The sequence below is a fragment of the Chelonia mydas genome, chromosome 1 (genome assembly GCF_015237465.2).
Source record: "Chelonia mydas isolate rCheMyd1 chromosome 1, rCheMyd1.pri.v2, whole genome shotgun sequence".
Lineage (NCBI taxonomy): Eukaryota > Metazoa > Chordata > Testudines > Cheloniidae > Chelonia > Chelonia mydas.
In genome coordinates, this window is record NC_057849.1 from 20791193 (window position 1) to 20807536 (window position 16344).

The following is a 16344-nucleotide window of genomic DNA, read 5'->3' on the forward strand; positions in this document are numbered from 1 at the left end:
CACTGATGCACTCATGCACCGGTGGATGCACAGCCACTTGCACACATTTAATTGTTCAGTTATGGTGCTACCTCCATTGTGAATCTTTACATGGTTTCCCAGACACCTAGTTCTGGAGCAGATAAGAATTTTAAATGGAGTCAAACAGAGCTCAGTACTTGGCACCTACCTAGATACTTATATGGGGATGGCTTTGCAGCAAAGGAATTAAATTTCCTGTGGTCTCCTAGAGGTCTTCCTACAGATCACATGAGAGGCTCATCTCTTATTTACAAACTGCTGTGATGTATGGAATCACAGATCATCTTAAACAAGATAATGCTACAGACACTTAAGGAACAGGCTTCCACACTGCTCCAGTTCCAGTAGGGTGACCAGACAGCAAATGTGAAAAATCAGGGCTGGGGGTGCAGGGTAATAGGAGCCTATATAAGAAAAAGACCCAATAATCAGGACTGTCCCTATAAAATCGGGACATCTGGTCCCCCTAAATTCCAGTGTGATCTGGCTTTGTTTACCTTCAGGGGCCACACTGTGTCTGGAATGCTGTACAGCAGATAGAGACATCTAGTGGGTGAATTATTTAACTTCAAGCAAATATCATTTCATTAACTCGTTCAGTTTCTCAGCATTGCCCGTCTACTCTCCAACAGTCCCTGCTATAGCATCACTTCTCTTCCTGCCAGGTGGTTAGTCTCTAAGGTGTCACAAGTACTCCTTTTCTTTTTGCGAATACAGACTAACACGGCTGCTACTCTGAAACCAGACACACATTGCTACTTCGCATGAAATCTGTAGCTGCTTCTCAGCTTTCAGTCACGCAAATTGTGGTGTGAGGAGATGAAATCTTTGCCCCTTTAATGAATGCACATAACTCTCTCTGTCTCCACCAGTCATGGAGCTGCCCCATTTTAGCACATTAAGTTACAGCAACAATGAATATTAGAAGTATTTTAAAAAAAGGAGTGTTTACACTTTGTCTGCTCATATGCTCTCCATTCCTGGAGTTAGTGTCTGATCACTTAGAAGCCATGACGATTGTCAATATGCTGTCTGCTTCTGACCCAGTAAAAAAGAAAAGGAGTACTTGTGGCACCTTAGAGTCTAACAAATGTATCTGAGCATAAGCTTTCGTGAGCTACAGCTCACTTCATCAGATGCATGCAGTGGAAAATAAAGTGGGGAGATTTATATACACAGAGAACATGAAACAATGGGTGTTACCATACAGACTGTAACAAGAGTGATCAGGTAAGGTGAGCTATTACCAGCAGGAGAGCGCGGGGGACGGGGGACGGGGACGGACAGTGACATTTTGTAGTGATAATCAAGGTGGGCCATTTCCAGCAGTTGACAAGAACGTAGGGGGGGAAATAAACAAGGGGAAATAGTTTTACTTTGTGTAATGACACATCCACTCCCAGTCTTTATTCAAGCCTAAGTTAATTGTATCCAGTTTGCAAATTAATTCCAATTCAGCAGTCTCTCGTTGGAGTCTGTTTTTGAAAATTTTTTGTTGAAGAATTGCCACTTGTAGGTCTATAATCGAGTGACCAAAGAGATTGAAGTGTTCTCCGACTGGTTTTTGAATGTTATAATTCTTGACGTCTGATTTGTGTCCATTTATTATTTTACGTAGAGACTGTCCAGTTTGGCCAATGTACATGGCAGAGGGGCATTGCTGGCACATGATGACATATATCACAGTAAAGAGTCTCTTTTAGCTTGGCTAAGGTTTTCATATACCCAAGCAGCTGGATTTTGATCTCAATTACAATAGAACAAATCTGGAGTAAATGCATTTAAATCAGTGGAGTTACTCCTGTTTTATGCTACATGACTTTACAGTCTGTGTAAAATATCATCAGGTAACAATGGTTAAGAAATGAGTATAAACAATATCAATTGTGAGGAAAAGTGAGGAAAGCCTCATATGGTCCTGGCTTGGTATTAAACACATGGAAAAGAATATTCACACATTCACCCACCTCAGTGAGTTTGTTCCATGAGCTCAGATATCAGCATTGCTATGAAAGAGCCATGAACTGGAAAACATTCTGGGTGTCAGTTTGCTGCCGTATTGTAGTATCCAGCACTGCCATGCAGCCTTTGAACTGGATTTGGATCTCTCCTGAGCATGTATGCAACCATGGCGTACTCTATGGAAGCTCATCAGAATGGTGATGGAACAATCTGGCTAGGAGCACCGATGTGCCTGTTCGGACTCACTGAGATGCACAGCAAATAGAAAAGAGTTAAAAGGTCAAATTCAGCTCTGCAGCAAATGGACGATAAAACTCTTTTGATGTCAGTGGAATTATACCCAGCTACATCAGGGCTGAATATTAATCAATGTTTCAGCCTCACACATACCTACCAGACAGACCGTGGGAAAAAAGGCAGAGTTCTAATTTTACTAGCGATGGACTCAAATCCAAATCCTGTATCGAAACATCCCCTGATGTTTGATAAGCAAACCCAGATCCGGCTCCAATCATTATACCTGGATCTTAGCACACTTGCATTTTGGAGCTTTCAGAACTTGGATCTGGATTTGAATTTTGTGGCTTATGATCTTGTGTTGAAGGCACTGGACTGCACCTCAGGAGATCTGGATTCAATTCCCCAATTTGCCACAGATCCCTTACGTGACTTTGGCCAAATCTTCTCTGTGCCTCAGCTTCCCTTCTATAAAATGATCTATGCTTCTTTTCTCCCACTCTTTGTCTGTCTCGCTGTTTAGACTGTAAGCTCTTTGGGGAGGAACTGTTCTCTTACTATGTATCTGTACTGTGCCTAGCACAATGGGGCCTCTAGGTGTTCCCATACTACTAAACTCTACATTTTACAGATTTGGCCCTGCTTTGTATGCAGAGGCTGCTCAACACAATCTGCCACCCTAGGCAACACTTCAGTGTGCCGTCCCTCACACCACTCAAATTTGGTCCAGCCACCCTTTCATCATGATGCGGGGGGTGGGGTGGGGTGGGTAGCAGGGGCAAATCTGAACAAGTGACATTGCAACCATGACGGAGGATGGCAGGGCCAAATCTGCTGCTCCAGGCAGGTGCCTGGAAATCTGCCACCCTCAGTGCCTGGCTTGCCTATAGATAGAGCAGCCTGTTTGTATGTGATGACTTGTCATCTCACAAGACTGAGATGCAGTCACCAGTGTCAGTTTGAATACCATGGAGACTCATTCCTGTAGGTGCCTGACAATTTAGACAGCTTCTTAGAGAGATAATAAAAGGGAAAGCCAGTTTTTACTCTACAGATCCTGCCCAGAATGCCACTGTCATCTCTGAGCAGGCTGCCTGACTGAGTTGTACAATAGAGCATCAGGTGCTAACCAAACCTCCTTCACTTCTGTACCTGCTGAGTCAACAGATACAGGTTAGAACAGTTCCCTCTCACTTTGAACAGCCCAGCACATTGTTCCCTTCAGCGCAGATCCCTCATTACTTCCCCCTCATTAAAGGTCTTTATAGCAATTGAAAGCTTTGCGCTCTAAGGAGGGCTAAGAGTCAATCCTTTTCCGTGGCCACAGTGGTGACCATGCTGTATCCCATGTACAGATAAAGAGATCAGCTGTTAGCATTAGTAGATCTAGTTGCTTTGCCCAAAGCCAGTCATTTCCCTAAAATTGCTCCATAATCCAGGCTAGGAGTCTTGATGAGCAGGTGGTTTATTATTACGGCCCTAGCTGTGCAGTGAGCTTCTCAGACAGATAAATGACACAGGGCGACACTTTCTAACTTCAGAGTAGCAGCCGTGTTAGTCTGTATTCGCAAAAAGAAAAGGAGTACTTGTGGCACCTTAGAGACTAACCAATTTATTTGAGCAAGTGTATTTTCCACTGAATGCATCCGATGAAGTGAGCTGTAGCTCAGGAAAGCTCATGCTCAAATAAATGTGTTAGTCTCTAAGGTGCCACAAGTCCTCCTTTTCTTTTTACTTTCTAACTTCGGTGCTTAAAGACAAGCACCGAAATCCACACTTAGGCTCCTAACTAAAAGTCAGTGGAACTCATGGAACTGTGTGGGAAACATGGCAAATTCCTGCAATATCCCAGGGAGGCCTTACTGAATTAAGTTGGCGTATATTTGGAGTCCATTATATTAAATGAATGGTTTATGTATTATTGTGGGCTGCAATTGTATGTACCTTCTGGAGTGGGGAGATATGACAGATGTGAGACCTGGGAGTTCAAAAGACAATATTGAGCAATGTGCCAGACAAGAGTGGATTTTTGGAACAAAATATGCTAAGTAGTTTTCCTGGGGAATATCTGTGGGGAGGTGAATGCAAATTCCCCACCTCTGGTAATGCAAACCCTAGCTCTTTAGAAGCTACGCGCTGAGGAGTTGGCCATTGTCAAGATGTCAGTTCAAAGGCTTACGCTGTGTGAAGAAAAGACTGAGCTATTCATGGTTGTTCTGTTTCTGAATCCAAGACAGTTGTGAACTTGTAACCACAGGGAAAAAGCCAGTTGTGGGGCTTGAAGGACTGACAACTACCAGAGCCCAGGGCTGGAGTTGGGGTGATCTTTGTTTTTTAGCATGTGTGTAGGTTCTTTTATTGTTTTTAATATGCATTCTCTGTAATGTGTTTACCTTAAGAATAAATGTGCTTGCGTAGAATGAGCTGTGCGGGAACTTGTAACTGCTGGCAGTTATGCTGTTCAGCAAAGTACAGATGCTGGCCTGTTTAGGCAGTCTGGCTTGCTGGGGATATCACAGTGCAGACAGGGAACTGTGCAGCCTGGAAAAAACCCTGATCAGGTGGGAGAGAAATGTGGGTCTCTGCCTAAGAGAGGTGATAGCTGAGGAGCCAGGAACCTCGGGTGGGTGCCCTCAAGTGACCACGGGGGGAGAATATAGGCGCAGTTGCCCCGAACTGTTCCAACCTGTTTTTCAGAGACCACAAGTGCTTCCAGCTTCCACTGGCTTCAGTATGAAATTGCAGGTGTCAATATCTTTGAAAATCATGCCACGTTTTTTCAGAGTGTTTCTGTTGATTTAGGTGGCTGACTTTAGCAATCCAAGTTGGAAAATTTGGTTCCTGTTCCACTGCACCTACAGACTACAGGTGTGGTCTTGCAACCCTTTGTCATAGAGTAGCCCCACCTGGAGCACCCTCCTGTGGCAGGCTGTAGCATGACAGGCATGCCTGCCTCAGTTTCCCCTCTCAGGTGACCCAATAACTTCACTTCAGGCTTTCTTGTCTTAATAATACCCCTCTTTAAGGCTGGTTTATTATAAGCAGCATAGTTCAAATAGCCCACAACAAAAGTCCCAAACATGACGTTCATGTCTCACCCCAGTGCAGTCATTAAAACTCAAGACATGTCCCCTGTCAATGCTCCATATACCACACACTAGCACCTGTGACCATGCCCAGACTCCTTGTCAATCCTCTCCTGTCCTTGTCCCAGGACAGCTACCTTCCTTCTGCGGTGCAACCCCACTTTTTCCTTCAGGAACCCCCACAGCCTCTTTGCTGGGAGCATCCTTATCAGGGGAGCATACCTCACTCCCCCTGGCCTTTTCATAGTTCCTCTGGGTCCAGCTCTGGAGATGTCAGCTGGTAAGGTCCTCCTCTGCTCCCTAGCCTTCAGCCCTTCAGCTTAGAGCCAGCAGGCAGTGCCCTCTGCTGCTTCCTGGCCTTCAGCCCTCAAGCCAAAATATTCCTCTTGTTGTTCTCCTACCTTGAGTCTTCCCCCAGGACCCACCTTCTGCCTCCCTCCAAGATTCCTTCAGTCCCCCTGGTCTCTGGCAGCTCTCACCTGCCCTTCCTGACTGAATCAACCTGTTCTGACTCACCAAGCCTCCCTTCACTGATCTTTTGTAGCGCCCAGGTGCTGTCCCTGCCTCTGAATTGGCCAAATGAGAGCACCAGTTCTGGCACCGAGGTGCTGGATGACTTCATTTACTGGGGCCAGTCACCCTGTGACACCCTTATTCACATAAATAATTCTTAACCATGCGAGAAGTCAATAAGATGATTAAGTTGAGCAAAGTTTACTTGCCTCAGCAAGGGTTTCAGGATCAGGTCCTAGGAGAGACACCCGAATGACTGGAGCGTTTGGTCGCCATATTACCAACTCCCACACAGGAATGGTGCTGCATGTATACGGCGTTGGACGTGAAGGGCTATGAGCTCTTTCCGAATGAAAAGAGCGATGTCAGCATAAGCTATTGACTAACAACAAAGATCACAATTTTCAAAAGTGACTCGCGATTTTGGATTGCTTGAATTTTTAGGTGCCCAACTTGAGATGTTTTAAAGGGGCCTGATTTTCCGAAAGTGGAAGCTCAGCTCTGGCCTGAATGTCAGGCCCTGTGAAGATGTCTCAAGTTGGGCACCTAAAAATTCAAGCAATCCAAAATCACTAGTCAAGTTTGAGAATCTTGGCCATTACTGTCTTTGCAGGGGAAGGGGACGGAAGTCCTTTTAAAACTGAAAAATCTTTATTCCCAGTCACTCCAAAGGGCACTTATAATGCCAACCTGAATCTGTCCTTGCTGAAACACTGATCTTCATTCAGCGAAGGAAGGAATTATGATCGTGAAATAGGGTGAGCGGATGTCCCGATTTTATAGGGACAGTCCCAATTTTTGGGTCTTTTTCTTATATATGCTCCTATTACCCCCCACCCCCTGTCCTGATTTTTCCCACTTCCTGTCTGGTCACCCTATCAGGGAAGAACTACGAGACTAACTTTCAGTACCATGGTCCTGCTTCAAAAATCCTCATACCAAGAGCTACTTATGTGTAAGCAGAGTCAAGATGAGCTCCACCCTGACATCTGGTGGTGAGGTGTGGCAAGTTGTGGAAAAGAACTTCAGGGGCTGATCTCATTTGCATAGGCACACCCACCCCGCCTAGAATGAGGCCATAGCTGCCCAAATGGTCACTTTGGCTGCTGTGGGATCCCCAGTGTCTCTGTTATTGGGGCAGGAAGAATAAATTGTTATTACCCTGATTATGGGAACTGTGCTTGGAACTGTACTTGGCCTTTTGTTATGATGGAGGGACTCACCATCAACTAAGTAGCACTCGCTAGGCAAGGGTTCCAAAACTCTGTGAATTGAGAGAGACTGGGGACAAGTATTAATACTTGGTGGTATGAGTCCCTTGGTGAGGGCCTTATATGCTAATTGTACTTCCTCCTCTCTCTACTGTGGAATATCAGAGCTAATTTTGATTCCATTAGGAGTCTAGTCACAGGCTGCTGAGCTCACTTTGGGGCTAATGGTGCATTAGCACTGAGGCTCCCCTACTACAAGCTGAATTCACTAAAGAGCTGAAATCACTGAGTGTTGTGTTAAGTAGTCGGGGAGCCTGAAGATATATTGTGGAGCAGTTTGTGGGATGGCTAGAGTGCCTTGTGGACAGGCTGGTGGAGCAGTTCATAGGACGGCGGGAGCTGCTTGTGGGACGCGGAGTGGAGCAGTTTGTGGAACGGCGGGAGCTGCTTGTGGGACGCGGAGCTGTTGGAGCAGAGCAGAACAGAGCGGAGCCCTATGGAGCTGTGGGGCGGTCAGCTTCAGATCATGTAAGGTGCCCCTTACCTCTCTTCCCCCCCCCCTCCCCCGATCTCCACCCAGGTTGGGAGTTAAAGCTCTGCAGATAAACTTTCGAACTCTGGGGCTGCCCTGACCAGGGACAGAGACTTTTGGGTCATTGGACTTTTGGGACTTTGGGTGATTTCGGGTTGCTGGACTCAAGAACCAAAGGGAAAGGACATGACCCAATTTGCTTGGGGTGGGTTTTTGCTCATGGATTGTGTTATGAATCCTGTTGGTGGTGTTTCCCCAACATAATGCCACATTGTTTCTCTCTGTTATTAAAAGGCTTTTTGCCACACTCAGACTCTGTGCTTGCGAGAGGGGAAGTATTGCCTCTTGGAGGCGCCCAGCAGGGGTGGTATATATTTGTCCCAGGTCACTGGGTGGGGGCTCGAGCCGGTTTTGCATTGTGTTATTGGAATGGATCCCCTAGATATTGAACCCGGCCCTTGTTGCTGCCAACTCTGACGGGCAGAAGGGTTACATATGCGTGGAGTCGCAGCGTGCCTCTCCAGGGCATGAAGATAGTTCTGGGGAGATAGGAGTGGAGGGATACTGCCAGAGACTTCAGAATGGCAGGCAGTAAAGGAGCACACAGGAAGAACGCTGATAATAGAAGCAAGCACATGGTACTTGCCCTAAGGGTTAGCTTCCCAGTCCTACCATGGTAACAGATGCAAGATTCAGCAGAGTTGCTGAAATGAATGTAGCCTTATTTTAAACAGTGAGCTTTCAAGTCAACAATCCTATGTTGCCAAGATACAAGCTCTTGAAAAAACCCTCTGTCATTAGGGAGAGGAGGAGCACTGGAGCCAACTGTATAGCCCGGAGAAGTTACCGTTCAACAATAACAACAGCACACGCAACCTGAGAATGACAATCGCTCTTTCAGTTGTGCACAGTCCCTTTGCGCGAAAGAATGCAGAGATGATTCATGCCCCAGGGTGCTGATTTTCTAAGGAACCGTTGTTTTTATCTTCACATAGTGAACTAGCACGTTGAGTTTTGGAGGCTATCATTTTAACAGCAGGTATCACAGCCAAATCTTGGCTCATCATCTCGGAAACGCAGTGTGCTCCTTCCAGAGATGCTGGCTGAGAATGAAGAGGATGCCATTGTGACTTGCCATAGGAGGGCAGCAGCCTACAGGCAGACACTGCCAAGCACATGCAGTATATGAGCCGCTCTCCATCACTTTCTTTTTTATGTATTTAGATTTATGCAAACATTGAAGAGGGCACCTATCCATATGCTCTAGGCCTCCATGACATAACTTAAAAATACCCACAAGTAATGTGTATATATTTCATCCCCTGCAGAGAGAAATTGTTGCTTGGACTAATTCAGGCTATAAGAATCTCCAAGATGCCAGGATCTGGTGGAAGTTATTGAGTGGTTGACTTTTTAAAATCTTCTAGAAATGTAATCTATATATTTTCATTCGTTTCCCAAGCTCCAAGAGGTTTCTTTGTGCACTACCCTGGCTGCAGGACACAATTCAAGGCCTAATAGTTGTTTGTTTTCTAGACCCTAAGTAATACCAGTATGGATGCTTTATACTTCTGTGCTCTATATGTAGATCTCCAAGAGCTTTAGAGACACTTATCAAACAGCCCTCTCAACATTCCTGTGAGGTTAGGAAGCATTGTGTTCCCCATTTTACAGATGGAAAAACAGAGGTGCAGAGAGGTTAGGAAGTTGGCTAAGACCACACAGTAGGTGGACAAAGTAGGCACTGAACCCAGATCTCCTGGTTTGTCATTGGGTGCTTTAACCAGGCAGGGGTGTGTGCAGGAATGTGACCGCTTTTGGAGGGGCAGGATCTGTGCGCCCCGCCGCAGCCCTGGAGGACCTCTGTGCCCCCCACCACAGCCCTGGGGCCGGAGGAGCTCTGTGCCCCCTGCAGCAGCCCCAGAGCTGGAGGAGCTCTGTGCCCTACCAATTACTGGGGGCCCGTGCCCCTGCTTATCCCCCTTGTGCACGCCCCTGTAACCAGGAAATAACGCTCCAGCTGAACCGCACTTTAGCTGAGAGACCATCTCCACCGTGTTTACAACGAGGTTGTTTATCTGGAGCCATTGTCTTGCCTTCCTCCTAGTTTCCTCACAGCCTTGCTATTAAACTAATCCAAACGAGCATACCATAAACATTCCAGTAACCCACCACGGCTGCGTGGTGACTATCCCAGTAACCCTGTCACATGCAGTATTCGTAAATTATCACAGGTGAGCCCCACATCCTTCACACTGAGCAGCTGCCTCTCCCAGTGCAGACACTTTCTTCAGTGTGTAAATGTGGATTTAGGTGCCTAACTTGAAGTACTTAGCTTTGCAAACATTAGTCTTGGTCGATTGGTCCTTTGATGTTAAAGGGGAAAATGTTTTAATAATGCCTAAGGGACTTAGGAACACAAGGGTCATTGACTTTGTGGCATTTATGCTCCCAAACTCCTTAGGTGCTTTTAAACTCTCCCTCTAAAGTTTTGGACTTTGGCTTTGTTGTCTGGCCCTTTGATGTTTTGTGAAAGTTGCCCAATACATGGGTGTGACAGGGTGCTGGCTAGGAAACCCTGCGCCAGACCTCTGTCATGCCAGCTCCAGTCAGGAAAGGGGAATTGGAGCTGGCTGAGTAAGCCCAGGCCTAAGTGGCAAACAGGGAACAACTGCCAGCCTCGTTAGCCAGGGGCTACATAAAGGCTGCCAGGAAGGAAGCCAGGGGGAGAGGAAAGGGAGGAGTCAGGGAGTTAGAGGCCATGCTCCACTGCTGGCTGCAGAAGCTAGCAGTCCCTGAGACTGTGAGCCTGAAGCTGTCTGTAGCTACAAGGTGGTGGGAACTTGTACTGTAAATAAAGAGCAGGGGTGATTGCACCAAAGCAGAGGTCTCTGGCTGGTTTGTGGCGCAGAAGTGGCTGAAGATAGAGTGGCCCACCTGCGCCCCGTTACAATGAATTAAAATCCCTGCTCTCTCCTCTTTACTAGCAGTAGTTCTTCTAAGAGGATGCTCTCAAAAAAGAGGATGTCCATGTGCCAGAAATGTGCACCCCCATTTGCACACGTAATGCAATGCCTCTGGCTATGTCATGGGACATTTGTAATACCAGTATGGATGCTTTGTACTTCTATGCTCAAGTAGATGGGATGGGACCCATGACTCTGTGTGAAGCTCTGTCTCCCACTAGTGGCTGAGCCACACATAGAAGTTGATGATTCCACTACTAACTTTGAGATAATACAGCTTAGGTTTATTTAGTTTAGGCAATAGATGTTTATGCCTTTAGATCCAGAAGTCCTGTGTCTGTTCTCCATTACCAGTGGCCTATCCAAAGATGTTGTATTACACACACATAACTACTGCATTTGTGACCATAAGTAGCCAAGGTTAAGGCATCAGTGGGTAGGATCATGCACCCAGTGACCCATTTGTGTGTGCAAAATAACAGTCTCTGTGTACAAATGCTGTAACTGTGCACTCAGTGAAGGTGCATGCGTACTTGGGCATCTTTTGCAAGTGCAAAATATGGTGCCCGGCTGCAGTGGTTTCCCAAGTGCTGTTCTGGCAGCCGGAAATTACTTTAGGGCAATGGAACTTCTTCAAGGGAAGCCCTATGTCATCCCAAACTGGAGCATCTCCAAGCAGCCTTGGGAGGTACCAGAGTCTTTTCTCACCTACCCATAGAACTCCACCTGAGCGGGATACTGAGTGACAACACACAGCTAGCAAAACATTAGACAGCAGAATTACATTATTGGAACACGGTCATTCTCTGAACATACCACAAACCCAGGTCATTGTTACCTAGCAACTCCTGAGAGCTGCTTAACCCTTTACTGGGTATCACATAAGGATGGGCAGATAGATATTTCATCCAGTTGAACCATTGTGGGTTGGAAGTTCAACTCTAAGGCTCTGATAAGAGGACAATGTGAAACAAAGAGTAGAGGTTGGAGTGGGGGTGGGGACAAAGGGAGAGAAAGAAAAATTCTAGTGGAAAGATAAATACCGTCCATGTTCTGCAAAGAAAGGCGCCCATTTAAAGCAGCCTTTTGGAGAGTTTTCTTCTTTCTAACATATATCACAGGCCACACCTTGGCTAGACAAGAATATTTTAAACAAATAAAATCAAACATGCAGCCATGGACCACACAGAGAGTATACTGGGTTGTAACCTAGGGGTAGGAAAGACTGGTCCTCACACATCCCCGACCTAACAGCACGGGCTAGACGTGCTGTACCTTGGCTCAGATTAGTGCTATTCCTTTCAGACTTAATCTGAGTGGCGAGCTATCAATGGGCTATGGCTGGTCAGACTATGAGGGGGCACTGTTTGCTATTCATGAAAATCATATTAGTTTGAAAAGCCCTAACTCCGCCTTTCGTTGTATCGATAATTACATTAGCTGGGGCCCCAGCTGGGAGCAAACCGGATGTATCTATTTTTGCATCATTCCACTCCATGCAATGACACCATGAGCCACTCATGTTCACTAGAACACGACGGGTTATGGCACTGAAATAATATGCCCGATCACAGGCAGGATTAGAAAGAAGGTAAAACACAATGGTGTTATATAATCTATACTGTCAGAGCTTCAGGGGGTGTAAATAATCGTAGGTCCATTGAAGACAATGGAGTCACTGTAGTCAATGAAGCTAAGCTGATTTGCATCAGCTGAAGAGATACTCCAGAGTTGATATGATAGGCGGCTCAGAAGGCAGGGCAGCCTACTGCTTAGTGCACCCAACTTCCAGCCCCTTGCCCTCTGTTAGGGAGGAAGCGAAATATGTTCCTGAGCTTAAGCTGAGAATCTTTGGCTTTCCACCAGCATCTGGCTGTCAGTCCTTAAGCGGGTGTGGTAGGGGGACCCGGGCCCTCTGTCTCTACTAGGCCCTAGTCCAGAGCCCTGTGGGAAGCAATACTGGCAGGGTTCTTCCTGTAGTAAATCCAAGTTTTCTTCACCAATGGGTTCCTTCAGTCTGGGGCGTGGCCCCTATAGTCAGTGCTTAATTTGTAATGAAAGAGGTGCCAGGGCTCAAGCAATTTTTTAACTTTCATAACTGATGCAGCAACTCCAGAGGTGCCAGAGCTATGAACTGCCAAGCTTAGCGGTGCCATGGCTCAGCTCTGGCAAGCCCTGGTACAAATTAAGCAATGCCTATAGTCCAGTCAGCCTCTCAACACAAAAAAAGAATCCAAATGAGCAGGGCCTTGCAGGACCTGCTGGTTCTCAAAGTGGGTGGTGGTTGGAGAAGGCTCTGCCTGTGGCCTTATCCACCTCTGTGGTCCCCTCTGAGGCTCAACCTTCTGTCTGGCTTCTCAGGGCAGGTCTAACCTACACACTCTCTCCCGTCGACTTAGTAATTCCACCTCCGTGAGAGGCGATAGCTATGTCAGTGGGAGAAGCTCTCCCGTTGACATAGTGCTATCTACAAGGGTCGGGTGGAGTGTTAGATTAGGGTGATCAGATATCCTGATTTTATAGGGACATATATATATATTTTTATGGGCTTTGTGTATATGTAGGCGCCTATTAACCCCCACCCACTGTCCTGTTTTTTCACACTTGCTGTCTGGTCACAGCAAGGTTAGGTTAGGTATAACTACGTCACTCAGGGGTGTGGATTTTTCAGAGAAGGATTCTTCCTTCCTGCAGCCTGTCCACCACCCTTTACCTGGGCTTCTGAGCTCCTTTTAACCTGCTCCTCTAGTTAGAACATGCTTGGCAGGTCCAGAGGGACGGACCTACCTGGGCCAGTATTGCCTTTTAACTCCTCCGGGCCCAGCATGGGGTTTGTATACCCCATCACAGTCTGGTTGAAGGTGACAAAACTATGAGGAGGAAAACTAGTTGTGAAAAGAACACTCCCTGTTTGAGCTGCACAATGTGATGGCATATGTTCTGGCAGAATTACACATCTGTACTCCTTCCTGTCTCTCTGAATCAATCCCATCTGTTCCCCAGTGACCAGCCATCGCCCTCACTCTGCATCCCGACATTAGCACTTTTGGCAGGCTTTCGCAGCACATTCCAGCCCCTGCCTAGCCAGGCTCTCAAAGGAGCAAGGACGAGAGGAGAATCTGGCATCACTTCATAAATGAGCGTATAAAAGTCAGTTATATAGCGCACTCTGACCTTGTTTACAAGTCATCATGGAAATAGTTCCCAGCTCCCAATGTTTCCAGGGGAAGTAGTTTTCAAGGGCTCCAGAAGTCACTAGTAAATGCTAATAAAGTCCAAAATACTTTGCCTTCAGTTCAATACGCGCTGCACTCACACTGCTTCTAAACTCTCCTGGAATACATAAACCCAGATGCATTTTAATGCAGGCGCAAACAGCATCCACCTACACTACAGTGCTGTGTATCATGGGAACAGCTTGCATGCCATTATTTTCCCAGATCGTTGCTTGAATAGATCATAACAGGATTAAGAGCTCTTCTCATACCGGTCAAGTATTTATGAGCTTGGAAATGCAGAGAACGTATTTCTTTACGAGTTCATGCAAATGCCACTGAGGTCTTTTAAGATTTAAAAGGCAAACTTCAAAAAGGTAACGCCTTTGTTTCAAGCCCAATTTGGAGCAGACATCAACATGCTGGGGTACTGCACTATGGAGTGGTTAGATGTCAGGGAGGCATATCTTTTTAGCCGCTGCTCAGGTCTAGATGCTCATCACAGTTGTATGTCCTGTAACCCACGGGGCTATTAACTACGCTCTGGAGCATTTGCTTGTAAGGAGATTTGTCTTCTCATCAATGCCTTGATGGCTAGATCTGCTAATGCCTGTTGCAAGATGCCACAGTCTTTCAGCAATGACAGTAGCAAGTCATATGTGTCGTTGCATAACAGAGCTAAAAGAGGTCATTGTTCTCCTCTGTGTCAGGTACAGCAATTTACGTGGAACATTTCTGTCATCTTACACAAAAGTTAATTAAATATGCAAGGGCGTAAAATTCCAAAATAAGGAACCTGAAACTGACCTTCAGTTCACATCTTACTAAAGTGGTAACTACACCGCTATAACCCAGAAGTTGATTTCATCACAAAAATACACAGAGAGAGAGGCAGGCAAATTCTGTTCTCATTCACACTGGTAAATGGGGAGCAATTCCACTGACTTCAGTGGATTTTCACTAGTATAACAAAGCAGTATTTGATTTATTTGTTGAAAAATCTGAGGATCTCAAAATGCTTTACAGTTTAGGGTCAAATTCTCAGTTGATGTAAATGAAAAAAACTCCACTGAAATCAATCCAGTTGTGACCATTTTATACCAGCAGAAAATTTGGCCTTTGTTTTGTTAAATCTCACAATATATCTCCCAGGTGGACAGAGAGACTTTCACTTGCCACTTGCCGCAGGAGGCGCCGGGGAACAGAGCTTCAGCTGCGGGGCCCCGGGGCCCCCTTGAAAGGGCTCGCAAACCCCCTGGGGCCGTGAACGCCAGTTGAGACCCTTCTTAGACTTCATCAGCGAAAGTTGGCATGCTCCACCCCCTGGCTGAGGAAGACTTTCCCTGCAATATCTCTCAGTTCAGGTCCCCAGAGCCAGCGAGGCCTGCAGTAGCCCAGAACAACAGTGACTTCCCTGCTGGGCACAGACAGTAGGAAGCTGCCTGATTCAATGAAGACAGGAGAAGAGGTGAACCTGGGTGGAGAGCAAAGGGAGGCATGGGAAGGGATTGGGACAAGGAGGTTGGGGCGTGTGTATGTGGCAAATGGGATGGGAGGTTGGCAAGGGGAGAGGGGAACTGGGAGTGGGAGTTGGGATGCGTAGGGGAGGCTGGGAACCGGTGCAGAGATGGGGAGCCAGGGGACAGGGAAGGGGACTGGGATCCAGTTGATGGGGGAGACTGAGATTGGATGAACAGCCACAGGGAGACTAGGACTGGTTGGCCAAGGAGATCGGGACTAATAATGAATGGGGTGGGGGATTGAAAGTGAGGGGAGAAGGGAGAGAGATCTGATGAGGTGCAGGGGGAAATCTGGGACTGGCTGGGCAAAAAGGCAGGGACAAGGAGCTGGGGATAGGTGGAGATGACAATACTGAGATTGGACAAGGACCCTGAGGAGGGAGATTGGGACTAGGGGCCAGTCGGGCTGGACACAGGCAACCTTAATTCTGGCACTTTCTAACTTTTGAGTGCTTGACTTTGCACCCTTAATAATCTTCTTTTAACACAGGTGTTGTGTATGTATGTGTGCGTGTACAAGGCCAACTTGTGCTTCTGTAGCAGACTAGAGACAAATCTCATACAAAGTATTGAACGAAGGCTTCAGAAAGAAGGGTTCTGATCCTGAAATACTATTTATATTGTGATCCCTCCCCACCCCTACCCCCTTGCTTTTGACAAAAATTGTATCTTGGAACTCAAGAAGTCCATTGGGAATTGCTGGCGTACCTAGGCAATTTCCAAAGAAGCAATTTTGTTTGACTTTACCACGACTGTAAATGCTCTGTGCTAGGGAATCTACATAGCTAAGCCTCATTAGTCCCATTAGCTGACATAGGTAAACCAGCATTTGTGGGAAAACCAACCCCAAGAGTACGCATCATCTAGCCATGGTAAAATTCCCGCAAAGTTGGGACTTTAAGTTTACCTGTTTTGAAGAAGCTCTTGGTTCTAGTACTTAGGCAAAGAGGAATAGAGAGGGCATAACTCATGGTGCTAGTAGTAATGAGATAAAATTAAAGTAAGGTCTTAATAAGAAGTTTCTTGGAAGACTCAAAGAACCTGACAAGAAAAGTCATGGAAGCTCCCTCAGGACAGAGAA